At 46.8% G+C, this 14,842-nt stretch overlaps 1 protein-coding gene across 6 annotated transcripts in view; it reads left to right on the top strand.

The window, feature by feature from the left end:
• pax7 (paired box 7) overlaps nt 1–14,842 on the top strand; it is a 127,694-nt gene that overhangs the window by 58,548 nt on the left and 54,304 nt on the right. The gene's annotated exons all lie outside the window — the stretch shown is intronic.

Raw genomic sequence — 14,842 nt, 5'->3', positions numbered from 1 at the left:
AGGAAAGAGGGACAGTTTGGGTAAGAAAGGGTTAAAATGCACAAACACAAAGTTATCCGTTTCTGTAGAATTAGGTAATTAGGTTGAAGGACCTGAGTAGAAACTGCAGGAAATGTTCCCACTACAGGCATTTGGTCCATTCATCGGGTTTTTCTCACTGGACTCTTCGAGGATACCGACTGTATCTGCACAAGTTCTCTTTACAACCACTCCCCTTGCCTCTGGCTAGTTAAATTTGCACTTTAATATGCTGAGAATTGCCTGACAAAACCTTTTTTGTGATTGTTGATTAAGCAGATCTTAGCCTCCTGTCAGATATCACATCCCAATCGTGCCAAGTATTACACCCAGTTGCCTGGCAGAGTTTGCCAGCTGGTGCCTACCAGGGAAAGCACTTGAACCCAGTGGCAGACAGCTTCAATTTCAAGTAGATTAAAGACCTAAGCATCTGAGAGATTCTGTTGCAGTATCTGCTTCAAACTTCATGCTCTGGTCAATTGTGGTTCTTTAGGATTGATCAGGGACTGAAATAAATCTATTTGAAATGAAGATGTTGATCCAGACTGTGTCTGGGTCTGGCCTTCATGCGGAATAAAGTTTAGAAAGAGTCTTTGTGAAATCCCGGTGGCAGTGAAGACTGATCTACAGGATGTGTATGTACCCACACTCAATTCACTCACTCACAAATTGTCATGCTCAACCACACATTGACAGGCACACATTTCAGGTCTGTAATCTTATGGAGCTGCTGAGATTTTTTAGCACTTTCTATTTTTATTTCTGATTTCTTCATCCACATACATTTGCTTTCAATTTTACAAACATTTATGCTTACACAGCCACACACACACAATTACTCACATAAACTCACTCATTTGCATCCATGTACATAAATTTAGCATGCATTCATTCAATTGCTCATTTACACCACATGAACACAGATATCCTCAAGTATTCAACATGCACACACACAAACATGCACAGATACACACGCACAGAGACACAGACACATGCACACTGAGAGACACGCAGTCCCAGAGAATAATTATGGGATTGAGAACCCTAGCTCGGTTTCTCTTTCCCTGTAAAGGATTTACACACTGGATTTCAGAGCCCCCTTCACTGCCCCAGATGAGATCAGTGTGCTTGTAGTTTTGATCTCCATGCTAAATCTTTGAGGATCATTGACAACATTCTCAATGTGTTAGATGTGTCTGGACTGTGAGTGGAATTTAGTGTGGATGACAGGAGTGTGGTCAGTGTCTGCTCAAGAGACAGTGATACTTGGGAGGGAAAACATTGGGTGACCTGGAGATGAATGGGAATGCCATTGGCTCAGTGCTGGCACCGATGGGTAGAGTAATCCAATATATCTGTAAATCACCACAGGGGCCGGGGGTGCAGACAGTCAAATGTCTAACGGACAAAAGTTTCAGCACAGCTGAAACATAATTCTTTCTAAACATGTTTAAAATGATGGAAAGTTATGTCTGTTGCTTTGGATTGAGGAACTTTACACCTAGAAGTGAACTGTTTGGCCCATCGTGACTGATATGGATCTCTGGTCTCTTTCCCCTAATTTTATCTGTAGACGGTGAAGGACATAGCATTAAACGTAGCCACCAATGAAAGGTAAATCCAAACATTGAGGTTTGTTTCTGGACAGGCGATTGAAATGAGGAGAAATTCTCTTAATCTTGTATCAGGTCGTATACACATCTCTAACCCTCCATATGTACATATAATAGGGAGACACAAAGAATATGGATTTAATAGTATGATATCAGAAATGAAATAAAATATTGAACAGATTGGGATCTTTTCAGAATAAGGTTTAGTTTTAGATTTAGTATGATGTGTACTGAGGTGCAGTGAAAAGCTTTGTTTTGCGTGCTGTCCAATAAAATCAGATAATATGTAGATATTGTCATGCCAAATACAAGTATAATAGGAAGATACAGGGCAAGATACACAGTGCAGCATATAGTTCTCAGCATTAGAGCACAACAGTTCCAGAGACAAATTCATCTCTACGCAGTGAGGTAGAGGTGAATTGGACAGTACCCAAGCTTAATATCATCAAAATATATTGATAGTTTTTTAAAGTTGTGTGAAGATGGAGAGGATATTTCCAGTTGTGGGTGTATCCAAAAGGGTTCTATTTGTAAGACAGTGAGAAACATCCGAAAGGGAGTTCCAGAGAGTGGCAACAACGTAAAGTTTGCCATCATTGGGTATGGATAAGGTGCATAGCAGAGATGTATTGAAAGGAAATCAAGGTAAATCCATCAGTCAGAAAAAAAGTGGGATGAGCTAACATTGGCCAGAATTATTTGGAGCTGTCACAGCCCCAGACCTGATAGTAGCTAGATAGGAAAGGGATATTGGTTAAACGCAGGAAAACAGGATTAACGTAGATAGGCATCTCAGTCAGCTTGAACAAGTTGGGCCGAAAGACCTGTTCCCATGCTATGTAACTCTATGACGGGCTGAATGGCACAGCTCCACTTCCCCTGGTCAGAAGATGAGAGGATGGAGTTGAGACTTTAATCCTGTGACACGCTCAGTGTAAATAACTTTCCTCAGATTCCATACGAAGTCTCAGCTGGGACGATGCTGAGGGTGAGGGAAGGCTTTGAAACAAGTCACAGTCCACAGGTGCTACGGCTGGGGGTGGGGGAAGAGGGGAGTTGGTGAGGATTGGAGGTCGGAATATCCATGTAAAGTACATTCTTCTAACTGTCCTGGAGTAAGGCTGCAAACTATTAAACCATTAACCCTTTGACTCCTGGCATTTGTGACGACATGTCTGTGATAGTAAGGGAGGGGCTGAGTGAGGGTAGAGAGCACCTGAGTGGGGAGGGAGGAGAGTTTGGAGACATTTACTCTGACGTGCTCACACCACTGTCTCCACCAAACTGATCCGTACCCAGCTTGAGAGGCCTGCATCTGCTTAGTTCTGGTCCCAAAGTCGCCCCAGGCAAGGAATGGTTAAATGCCGAAGCCTGCTTATCAGTGCAGAAAAATAAGTTCACAGCCTCAATTTAAACTTTCTCCACCTCCCTCCCATCCAAAAAAAAAATCAATGGAGAGGCTAGAAGTGTGAAAAGGGCCAGTCATAATGACAGCCTGTCTTAGCCACTAGGCCTGAAGAGCAGGTACCTTTGTTATGCCTGAAACAGCCCGAGACCCTGTGATCCCACCCCCCGCTGCTTAATGTTTTAATATTCAGGCAGCACCTTCCTTCACAGTGCTGCACATCGAGTAAATATGTCAGCGTTTATAGATATCACATTGGGCTGCACGGGTTTGTCAGTGCTGTATTCACTCACTAATGGACCCCTAAGGTGCGGGCTGCAGAGTGCTGAAAGGGTCCATGGGCCTCTGTTTTGTCCTAGGTGAGACAAAAAAATCAGAGTGCACACAGCACACATGACAAGAGCTATTAAAAGCCAAATGGTGCCAGGTTTTTGTGTGCTAAAAGGGAGGAGGCCCAACTGCTCAGTTGAAGGCCGAGATTCCCCATCCTTCAAAAGGAACTATTATCAACGAAAAAATAAAAGAGGAGAGGGTTTTCATTCACTTGGGCTCAAAAAATAAATAATTTATACTGTTTCTGAAACTTAAAAAGTACGACAGTTTGTGAAGCAATTTTTACCGCCCCAAGTGAGGCCCTGGAATTCTACTTGTTTCTGAGAGTTTGTGTGAGGGTTAATACACCGAAATTCATTTAAAAAAGTTTTATCTCTCTATTATTTTGCTTAATCAGGCAGACAATAAAGCAGTGAACTGCAGAATGTGTGTCAGTCCTTGCATTCCTCCCAGACACGGACTCGTTCTCTTCATTTATTCCTTCCTCACTGTTTTTAGTTGTTTGTGTATGTTTCTTTTCCCTTTCTCATTCTCCCTCTCTCTATTTCTTCCTCTTTTTTTCCCCCACACTTCCTTTCTCTCTCTCTATCTCCTGTTTGTTTTGCTGGCCTCTCATTGTGTTTGTCTGTGCGTCTCTCTGGCCATAATCTGTCTTTTCCCTTTCTCTCTCTACTCTCTCCTTAATATCCCTTTCGCTCTCCCTCCACTTCATCGATCTCTCTATATATATGTCTGCTACCCTCTCTTTGCTAGTGTTTGTTTCAATCTGTCTCTTGCTCTTTTCTCTCTGCTCCTGTTGATCTCTCTTGCTTTATCTGTCTTTTTGTCTCTCTCCTTATCGATCTCTCTAGATTTCTATGCCCGTTATCCTCACTTATCCAGTGTCTACCACAGTAACTCTCTTCCACCTTTCTTTCTTCTCCAGTTGATCTCTTTCGTTATCTCTCTCTTATCTCACTCGCTTTATCTCTCTCTCTCTCTCTCTCTCTCTCTCTGCCCAGCCACTCACACAGATTCCTCAGCAGGTCCCTGTGGCTGCCAATGAATGTGCAATGCAAGCCTATAATAGACTTCACAGATGTAGAGAGATGCTGGCTGAGGCCCCACCAGTTCTAGGCCGACTGCAAGGCCAGACCCCAGCTTGTGGATGTGAAAGCAAAGAGTGTCTGGGTTTGATGCTCATTGCATCTGTTGCTGCACAGACTGTGGCGTTTGGGTAACAAGATCAGTTCCCTCTCTCTGCTCCTCCTTAATCTCCTTTCTCCTTTGCTTTAATTTTATAAGTTTTATTCACCACTTTTGTCCACATCCTCACCAGGGCATTTGTCACCCTCCAGTTCCTAGGGCACAGGGCTATTTTTCATACATAAACCCTTCCTTTCAGTGCAGATAGCCAAGCACGAGGGGCTTTGTACCATCACCACCTTATATCCATACATTGGAGGGTTCTGCAGGATGACACAGAGCGGGGATTTGCCTGATGTTTCTCTTCTCCCTGCACGAGGTGGAAGTATCCCGACCAGTCTGGTTATGACACACATTAACTCCAGCCTCCCATACAGCCTCAATTCGCCGTCTGCTGCAACAGGTCCATTGCAGATGCCAGCTCTCTGACCCTAAACTCATCTCTGGAACATCTGGAGAACAAAGTCACCTTCATTAGACGCCTATTTATTGACCATAGCTTCACCTTCAACACCATAATTCTAACCAAACTCATCTCTAAACTGGACTTAGGACTCAGAACCCTCCCCCTGCAATTGGATCGACTTTCTGACCCATAGACCATAATCAGGAGGGAGATTTGTCGACTGTCGGTACCTGTAATCCGGGTTGGATCTGAAATCAGTAGGAATTGGAGAGAAAACATCGTCCACGATTATTCTCAACACCGGGCCTTTGCAAGGCTGCTTTCTCAATCCCTTGCTATACTCTCTAGTTACGCACGACTGTGTGGCCAACTTCTGCTCCAACTTGAGCTACAAGTTTGCAGATGACACCTCTGTAGTGGGCCAAGTCTCAAACAATGATAATAATAATAATAATGATACCTGTAATACATTTTATTTGTATAGCGCTTTTCAAGGACTCAAAGTCGCTTTACATGGCGAGTCAAGAACAAAACAAAATAGAGCAGTAAGACAGAGATGCAAAGGGGAGGGGGACATGGGACTAAGGGTATGCAGAGGCGAAGAGATGGGTCTTGAGGCGTGACTGGAAGATGGTGAGGGACTCAGAAGTTCGGATCAATTGTGGGAGGGAGTTCCAGAGCCTGGGAGCTGCCCTGGAGAAGGCTCTGTCTCCAAAAGTGCAGAGGTTGGATTTCAGAATGGAGAGGAGACCAGCTGAAATAGATCTGAGGGACCGTGAGGGTTGGTAGGGGGAGAGGAGGTCAGTGAGATAAGGGGGGGCCAAGTGGTTGAGGGCTTTGTAGGTGAGGACCAGGATTTTGTAGATGATCCGGTGGGAAATGGGAAGCCAGTGAAGTTCTTTGAGGACTGGGGTGATGTGGTGCCAGGATTTGGTGTGGGTAATGAGTCGGGCGGCTGCATTCCGGACCAGTTGGAGTTGGTTGCTGTTGCTGGAATTGATGCCAAAGAGAAGAGAGTTACAGTAGTCCAGTCGGGAGGAGATGAAGGCATGGATGAGTCTTTCAGCAGCGGGGGGTGTGAGAGAGGGTCTGATTCTGGCAATGTTGCGGAGGTGAAAAAATGATGTTTTGACAACATGGCGGATGTGACGCTCAAGGGAGAGGGTTGAGTCAAAGATCACGCCAAGGTTGCAGGCCTGAGGAGATGGGGAGACAGTGGTGCCGTCAATAGTGAGAGTGGGGTTGTTAATTTTGGTAAGTGTTGATTTGGAGCCAATGATGAGACAGGGTACGGGAAGGGGATTGAGAGCTTAATAGCAGGGTGTCCAGACAACAACCTCCCCCTCAACATCAGCAAAACAAAGAAGGTGATCACCAACTGAGGGAGGTGCAGTGGGTTACACTCCCCAGTCTGTATCAGTGGTGCTAAAGTGGAGATGGCCATGAGCTTCAGGTTCCCAGGTGTAAATATTAACACCAATTTGTCCAGGCTCAAAGCATTAACACTATGTCCAAGAAGCCTCACTAATGCCTCTACTTGCTCAAAAGACTAATGAAATTCAGCATATCTCTAATGACACAAATTTCTACATATGCACCATTGAAAGCAATCTTTCTGGATGCATGACGCCTTGTTATCGCGCAAGATCGCAAGAAACTGCAGAGTCGTGGATGCAGCCTAGTCCACCCCTCTTTCCCTCACCCCATCGACTCCATCTATACTGTACGCTGCCTCAGGAAAGTAGCCAACAAAATCAAGGAGCATTCACATAATCGAGGACGAGTCATTCCCTATTCTCTCTGCCTTGACAGAAGGTACAAAAGCTTGAAAGCATGCCCAACCACATTCAAGAATAGCTTTTTGCCTGCTTTTTCTTATAGAGTCCACATCACAAGATTAGAAATTGTTCAGCCAGAGCTGAACACACTTCTCGGCATCTGCATGCAATGGCTTCTTGTGTGCAGTGGTGGAAAGATTGGTGGAAACAGGGTCTTGACGTGAACACTTTATCCTTGTCCCCTTCTGCCTGCTGGTGTCAGACTACTCTCTCATAAGTTAGGAATAAGTTATATCTCTCATAAATTAGGAATGAATTCCTGATCTTCCAATCTACCTTGTGTAGCCCCTGCATTTTTTTTAATTTGCAATTTCTCTAGCTGTATTCTGCACACTGTTCTTTTCTCTTTTGCACACTTATTTGGCTCATGCATACCATTATCTACCTGGATAGCAACTTCTTCACTGCAGCCCTGTATGCCAACTTGGTTGGCATGGACTAAATGGGCCTATTTCCATGCTGCATAGCTTTATGATATAACCCTTCCATAATTTCATGACCGCTTAGATATTTGTAATAGTCTTTAATTCATCGTATTTTTCCCTTCATTTTCGCCATTCCCCACCCCCACACACACATTTCTTACATCGTTTACCCAACATTATGGACTAGGATCAATGGGATTGTCGGTCATGCAGAGGAAACACGAGGGTTGAGGTGTTGCCTCCCGTTTTCATAAATTCAAAGTGATAGGAGCAGAATTAGGCCATTCGGCCCATCACATCATGGCTGATCTATCTCTCCCTCCTAACCCCATTCTTCTGCCTTCTCCCCATAATTGGAACCGAATTTCCCAGACCGTGCCGAGCCCAATGTCGCTGGAGTCACTGCCCTCTGCTCCCAACAACGCGGGTCCAGTGTCCAGTCCTGACGCGGCGATGGTCGGTCAGGGGGAGGCGGGCGTCGGCTCTGCTACCGAGCCACGGCCACACCGACCCGGCACCACCCTCCCAGACCCACCGTCTCAGACTGTGAGAACCGTGAGCCACTCTCTCGGGGGAGGATGGAGGATAATTGGGTCCTCGTGATGCGCCAGGCCAAGCGAAGGGCAGCGCTGATCCCAGTCATTCGCAGAAAACAAAACGCAGCCGCGCCGCTGCTACAAGGGGCTGTGGTACAATCTGATTTCATTAATGCAGCCTCATGAATCCAACCAGCCGCATCTCCCTCTCGAAAAGTAAAACACCGTCGCCTCGTCCTGAATGGATTTTAATGACAAGTTCCACCTAATCCCTTAACACCTTATTTAATTAAACCACAGCAGACTGCCGATTCGCGCCGTACCTTGGTCCCATTTGCCAACCCCCGCACCTCCCCCCTCCCACCCCAATCTAGCGAGATCCGTCGCTCCGTAATCCAAACCTCCTTGTGCGAATACGCTCCTCTAATGACTCTAGGGCTTGTTTGGATTTATTATTGGAGAATGTGCCCTGACTGCTTGACTTCTACTCACTAATTTACACATTAGTTCACGGTAGACTGCATCACAAAGCTGCAATCTTTCCACTCTCGCAGCCCGGCATCACACCTGCAAATATTGTTTACCGGCTCTCTCCGCTACCAAATTGAATTTGAAGGCCGTTTACATTTTACGCCCTTCCCCTGAAAGTCCTTTGCTTGTATATTTGCACCTAATCCTCCAGATTCCAGTCCCTGCTTCTCCTACATCGTTTCGTGTGACTTCCTCCGGCCACCCTGATATCAGCGGAAGAACGGCGCAGACACACGGGGTTGTGTTCAGCCACAGCTGAAGAAGGGTCGCGACCCGAAACGTCGCCTGACCATTCCCTCCACAGACGCTGCCTGACCCGCGGAGTTCCTCCAGCACTCTGTCTTCGGTTTAAACCATCATCTGCAGTTCCTTCCTACATCCAGATCCCAGCATCTACGGTTCATTGTGTCTCCCGACAGTTTCGCCTGGTGTTGGACACAAGGAATTGCATATGCCGGTTTACAAAATAAAAAGACACAAAGTGCCGGAGTAACTCAGCGGATCAGGCTGACGAGAAAGCTCACGAGAAAATGGATAGATGACGTTTTGTGTCGGGATCCTTTAGGCTGGAAGCCCGGCCAGAACATTGTACTAAGAAACTCCAGATGCCGGTTTTGACCGAAGATAGACACACTTGGGGGCATTGGTTTAGTCTTTTTGTAATATTGTTTGTTTTTATGTGTAGATACGGAACTTTATCGTTTATTATATTGTTTACAGAATACTATGTTTACACTGTTGTGCTGCTGTAAGTAAGAATGCAGTTGTTCTGTTTGGGACGTAACACAATGTACACTCTTGAATGTTGGAGGAACTCAGCAGTTCAGGCAGCATCTCCGGAAAAAAAGGAATATAGAAACATAGAAAGCAGATGCAGGAGTAGGCCATTCGGCCCTTCGAGCCATCACCACCATTCAATATGATCATGGCTGATCATCCAAAACCAGTACCCCGTTCCTGCTCTCTCCCCATATCCTTTTATTCCGTTAGCACTAATAGTTATATCTAACTCTCTTGAATACAGGTGACGCTTCGGGTCGTACCCTAGTCCAGAGCAGAACAGTGCCAGGTTAGAACGTAAAATAGTCCAGCGCAGGAACAGGTCCTTCTGCCCATCATATCCATGCCATACATACCAAATGAAACTAATTGTATCTGCCTGCATGTGATCCATATCCCTACATATTCATTATCAGACACTGTGTGTGTGTGTGTATCTGTGGAGTATATCTGTGAGTGGGGTGTGTGTTGGGATGTGTATACGTGTGTGCGCTTGTTTGTGTGTATTTGTGGGGTATGTCGCTGTGTGGGTGTGGGTGTTTATATATGTGTGTGTGCGTCTATTTTGTGTGTGTGTCAGGCTGTGCGTGTGTTCGACTTGTGTGTGGGAGAGAAGGTATTGTGGGCAGATGTTGAGAGGCTTCGGGCATCTTGAAGCTGGGATACAGAGGGTGTTGTGACTGCGATTTCCCTCCGCAGCCCCTCGGCCGCCTGTCCCCTGCTCGGACACTGGGAGCCGCCTGCATTTCACACAGGAGGGCACCGCGGCCGCAGTTACATTCCCGCCCAGACTGACGGGCTCCGCACCGGCTTTGCGCAGCTTCCCTTTACACCAGACATAGGCGCGACAAGACGGTACTCACCGCCGTCCCTGCTGTCCATGGACCTGCATGTTATGCTGGGTTGCCTCAGAGAGAGTTACATCCACCAGTTTCTGAACTCACAAATGGACCTTAATCGATATTACATTCCTAGAAGATAGTAGTGAACCCGATTTATTTATTTTTGTTGTTATTGCAACAATACATTAGATTTTGGGTCATTTCCGCTGAACTTTCCCCGGCCCTGAAGTCACTGCCGCTGCACTCCCGACATGGGATGAGATTCCATATCTCCTATTCAGAATCTCTCATTGGCATGGCACGATTTGAATTCATCCAGCTAATGTTCTTACCTGGTCTGGCCTGGATAAGGTCCCAGTCCCAAGGCAGCAAGGGGGAGTAATAAACGCCGGCACCCCAAACATCCCCGCAGTGAGTTATGTATATGCCCCTGTCCCACTTAGGAAACCTGAACGGAAACCTCTGGAGACTTAGCGCCCCGTCCAAGGTTTCCGTGCGGTTCCCGGAGGTTTTTGCCAGTCTCCCTACCTGCTTCCACTACCTGCAACCTCCGGCAACCACCTGCAACCTCCGGGAACCGCATAGAAACCTTGGGTGGGGCGCAAAGTCTCCAGAGGTTTCCGTTCAGGTTTCCTAAGTGGGACAGGGAGCATAACGCTATGTATACCAAGTATCGGAGGAGCACAGCGCCTCGGGCAGCATCTGTGGACGGGATTACACGGGTCTATTTCCCTCCACAGATGCCTCCACCGCGTTGTGTTTTGATGAAGGTGCCAGTATACGTAGTTCCTCGTGTCTTCGGCTCTGAAAAGCTCTCATTCCCCCTTCCCTGACATACACAGAAACGCAGCCCCCAGTTATACAAGGATATACAAGTTATTTACGCGAGCGCACATGGTACGTGTTACAACGTTGCAACATACCCCTGGCTTACAAAGTTTGGAGTGCGTTAGATGAAATCTTTGTTTCCCATTGGGGAGAGGGAGGGTTGGATGGGGGCGAGTTGAGGCAGAGTGTTGGTCGACTATATCAGGGCATCGCACTGAGGGTTAAGATGCAGTGAAGAGTTTCAGTGCAATGTTCTGACCAAGAGCCACAGACTCAAAACTTTGACCGTCTCTCTTTCCACACAGATGCTGCAAGACTTGTTGAGTTTTTTTTGAGCATTTTATTTCAGATTTCCAGCATCTGCGGTTTTATTTAAAACATTTCAATTGCAGTGCAGGCAGGGTTGGCCATATCAGGTTGCTGGGTACGTTGTGTAAGAAGGAACTCAAGATGCTGATTTAAACCGAAGGTAGACACAAAAACTGGAGTAACTCAGCGGGACAGGCAGCATCTCTGGAGAGAAGGAACGGGTGACGTTTCGGGTCGAGACCGTTCTTCATAGTTGTACCAGGGTAGCGCCGAGTGGGATGCATTAAATCAGGGAGTCACGGTGAGGGGAAGGCTTGACGTGCAATCAGTTGTTAATTAGATTATCTCTGACAGTTCAGTAGTTGAGGAGCCCCCGAGTTAGGGAGGGGGAAGCAGCCAAGGTTGTCGCTGTTGCTCATTAACCCGGGCCTCCTCTGGGGGATAGCGTGTGTGTGTGTGAGGGAGGTGGGGGCAGGATGGAGCACAGCTCCACGCTGCACTCGTACACAGCACCGACGCTGGGCGGAGGAGCCGCAGGGAGCGCTGGCAGTGCCGTTCCAAAACCAGGAGGTATTAAGTCACCACCCTATCCCAGGGAGGGCGGCCTGGGGAGGGAATGGGTGCCCAGCTAGAAAGAACCATGTGGAGTCTTCAGAAATCCCCGCAATCACAGAGCTTTTGGTCATTCAAGCCATGTCCACTTATTGCCCCCTGGCAAGCCGCGGTGGGAGGCTGGTGGCGAGGCTTCTACAAGCACTGTATTCACTTTGGGCAAGGGGGTGGCGCAGCGGTAGAGTTGCTGCATTTACAGCGCCAGAAAAACCCAGGTTCGATCCTGACTAAGGGACTGCGGATGCTGGTCTATACCGAAGATTGACACAAAGTGCTGCAGTAACTCAGCGTGTCAGGCAGCATCTCTGAAGAAAAAAAGGATGGGTGACGTTTCGGATCGGGACCCTTCTTCAAACCCAGAGTTTACACATTCTCCCGGTGACTACGTGGGTCTCCTCCGGGTCTCTGGTTTTTTTGCGGGTTTCAGGTTTCCTCGAGGCCACACGCCAAAGACGTGCAGGTTGTTAATTGCCCACGAAAAGGTTCACAGTGTGCAGGATAGAACTAGTCTATGGCTCCGTGGGCCGAAGGGCCTGGTTTCATGCTGTATCTCTTAAACTTGTTGGATATCCATATAATGGGAACCACCAATGTTGTAACAATGTTACAAGTCGTTGCAACAACATCACAGCAAAGGGGAAGCCTGCAGCGACTCGCCATGATGTGCGCCGCGCTGGTGGCGAGCCTGAGCAAATGTTCACAGGTCGGGGCTGGCCTTCGACAGCTGCTTCCCTGTAACCAGTCTCTGACTGGATTAAATATCCTTCACCCTTCGAGAAAGCACGGTTCTGACGTTAACCCTCTCTAGGGCTTACCGAGTGATCAAACCTGTCGAATTATAAAAGGGAACCGATTTCCCAAGCCCCGGTGCCTCTGCTGGAGACGAACCTTCCCCTTCAGTCCAACCACACTGAAAGCTGCCGAAATCCCCAACCTGCACTGAGCTAAGATCAGCTCAACTTTGAAACTAAAATGCCCTGGAGATTCGCAGGATAAAGGAACTTCCTGCACCCACTCACTAACCTGTGCTGGGATGGTTTAGTGTTTAAGAAGGAACTGCAGATGCTGGAAAATCGAAGGTACACAAAAATGCCGGAGAAACTCAGCGGGTGCAGCAGCATCTATGGAGCGAAGGAAATAGGCAACGTTTCGGGCCGAAACCCGGAACGCCTATCTCACCAGGGACTAACTACTGAACGTTTTTCCTTCCATTATTTATTATGTCAAAGAATATGTGTGTTATGATTGTGTTTATAGTTTGTTTGGTTGTTTGCCTTTTGCACAAAAGTCCGCGAGCATTGCCACTTTCATTTCACTGCACATCTCGTATGTGTATGTGACAAATAAACTTGACTTGACTTGACTTGATGTATTATTGTCACGTGTACCGAGGTGCAGTGAAAAGCGTTGCGTTGCAGGCTATCCGAAGGAATCAGATATACTGTACATAAATGCAATCAAGTCAAAGTCAAGTATAATAGATGGAATAAAGAGGAAGGTACAGAGTGCAGAATATAGTTCTCAGCATTGTAGCGCACCAGTTCCATCGACAAAGTCCAATGTCCGCAATGGGGTTGTGGTGAATCGCACAGAACCCGAGCTTATGAATCTTACCAAAGATAGACGCAAAATGCTGGAGTAAATCAGGAACAGGCAGCATCTCTGGAGAGAAGGATTCGGGTCTTCTACAGTGTAGACCAGCATCTGCAGTTCCTTCCTACACATTATGAATGGACCATTCAGAAGCCTGATACCAGAGGGGAAGAAGCTGTTCCTGAGTCAGGTGATGTGCACTTTTAAGCTTCTGCACCTTCTGCCAGACAGGAGCAGGGAGAAGAAGGAATGACCAGGATGGGACAAGTCTTGTCAGCGTGAATTGTAGTGGTGGGTAGTCTGGTCTGTGCGATGGACTGAGCTGATTATTGTGGTAGAGGTGTTGTCACCTAACCTCACGGATTAGGCTCTATGTGCATACATGGAAATGGGCAGAATCACAGTCAGTTGTGGTGCCCTCTGTAGTTGGATAGCATAACCTCACCGCTTGTAAGCACAAGTGTGGATGAGATCCCACAGTGTGATTGATTGTGTGAAACCAATATGAGTGGTTGCCTTTACAATAAATGTCCCATTCTTTATATTGCATACTGAGACTTTGACACTGCATCCTTTAAATGAGCCATTCAGACTGGACCTTCCCCACTGGGTCGTTCTTGCTGAATCCTGCATACAACTGACCTTGCTGCTCCAAGTCAAGTCAAGAGAGTTTATTGTCATGTGTCCCAGATAGCACAGCAGAGTATTGTAAGCATAAATACAGAACAGTTCAGTGTGTATGTATAGCATAGACCATATACATACACATAAATAAACAGATAAAGTGCAATAGGCTGTTATAGTTCAGAGTTTGTTTGATGTTGTTTCATAAAGAAAGCACATCAGCGCCTCTACTTCCTGAGAAGCCCATGGAGAGTCGGCATGTCAAAGAGGACTCTCTTGAACTTCTACAGGTGCACAGTAGAGAGCATGCTGACTGGTTGCATCGTGGCTTGGTTCGGCAACTTGAGCGACCAGGAACGGAAAGGATGCAGAAAGTTGTGACCACTGCCCAGTCCATCATCGGCTCTCACCTCCCCACCATCGAAGGGATCTATTGCAGTCGCTGCCTCAAAAAGGCAGCCAACATCATCAAGAACCCACACCATCCTGGCCACACACTCATCTCTCCGCTACCATTGGGCAGAAGGTACAGGAGCCTGAAAACTGTTACATCCAGGTTCAGGCACAGCTCCTTCCCCACAGCCATCAGGCTATTAAACTCGACAACAAACAGACTCTGAATTGTAACAGCCTATTGCACTTTATCTGTTTATTTATGTGTATATTGAACTGAACTGTTTTGTATTTTTGTTTACAATACTCTGTTGTGCTGCAGCAAGCAAGAATGTCATTGTCCTATCTGGGACACATGACAATAAACTCTCTTGACTTGACTTGAAATATGCACACCCAGGAATTTGAAGTTCTTGACCCTTTCCGCCATCCATTGATATAAACGGGATTGTGGGTCCCTATCCTACCCCTTCCAAAGTCCACAATTATTTCCTTGGTTTTGCTGGTGTTGAGGGCCAGGTTATTGTGCTGGCACCATTTGGTCAATCGGTCGATCTTGGCCCAGTGC

Source organism: Amblyraja radiata, chromosome 31, assembly GCF_010909765.2.
Source record: "Amblyraja radiata isolate CabotCenter1 chromosome 31, sAmbRad1.1.pri, whole genome shotgun sequence".
Taxonomy (NCBI): Eukaryota; Metazoa; Chordata; class Chondrichthyes; order Rajiformes; family Rajidae; genus Amblyraja; species Amblyraja radiata.
Note: the sequence above shows the minus strand (reverse complement) of the source record. Positions and strands in the feature narration are given on the sequence as shown.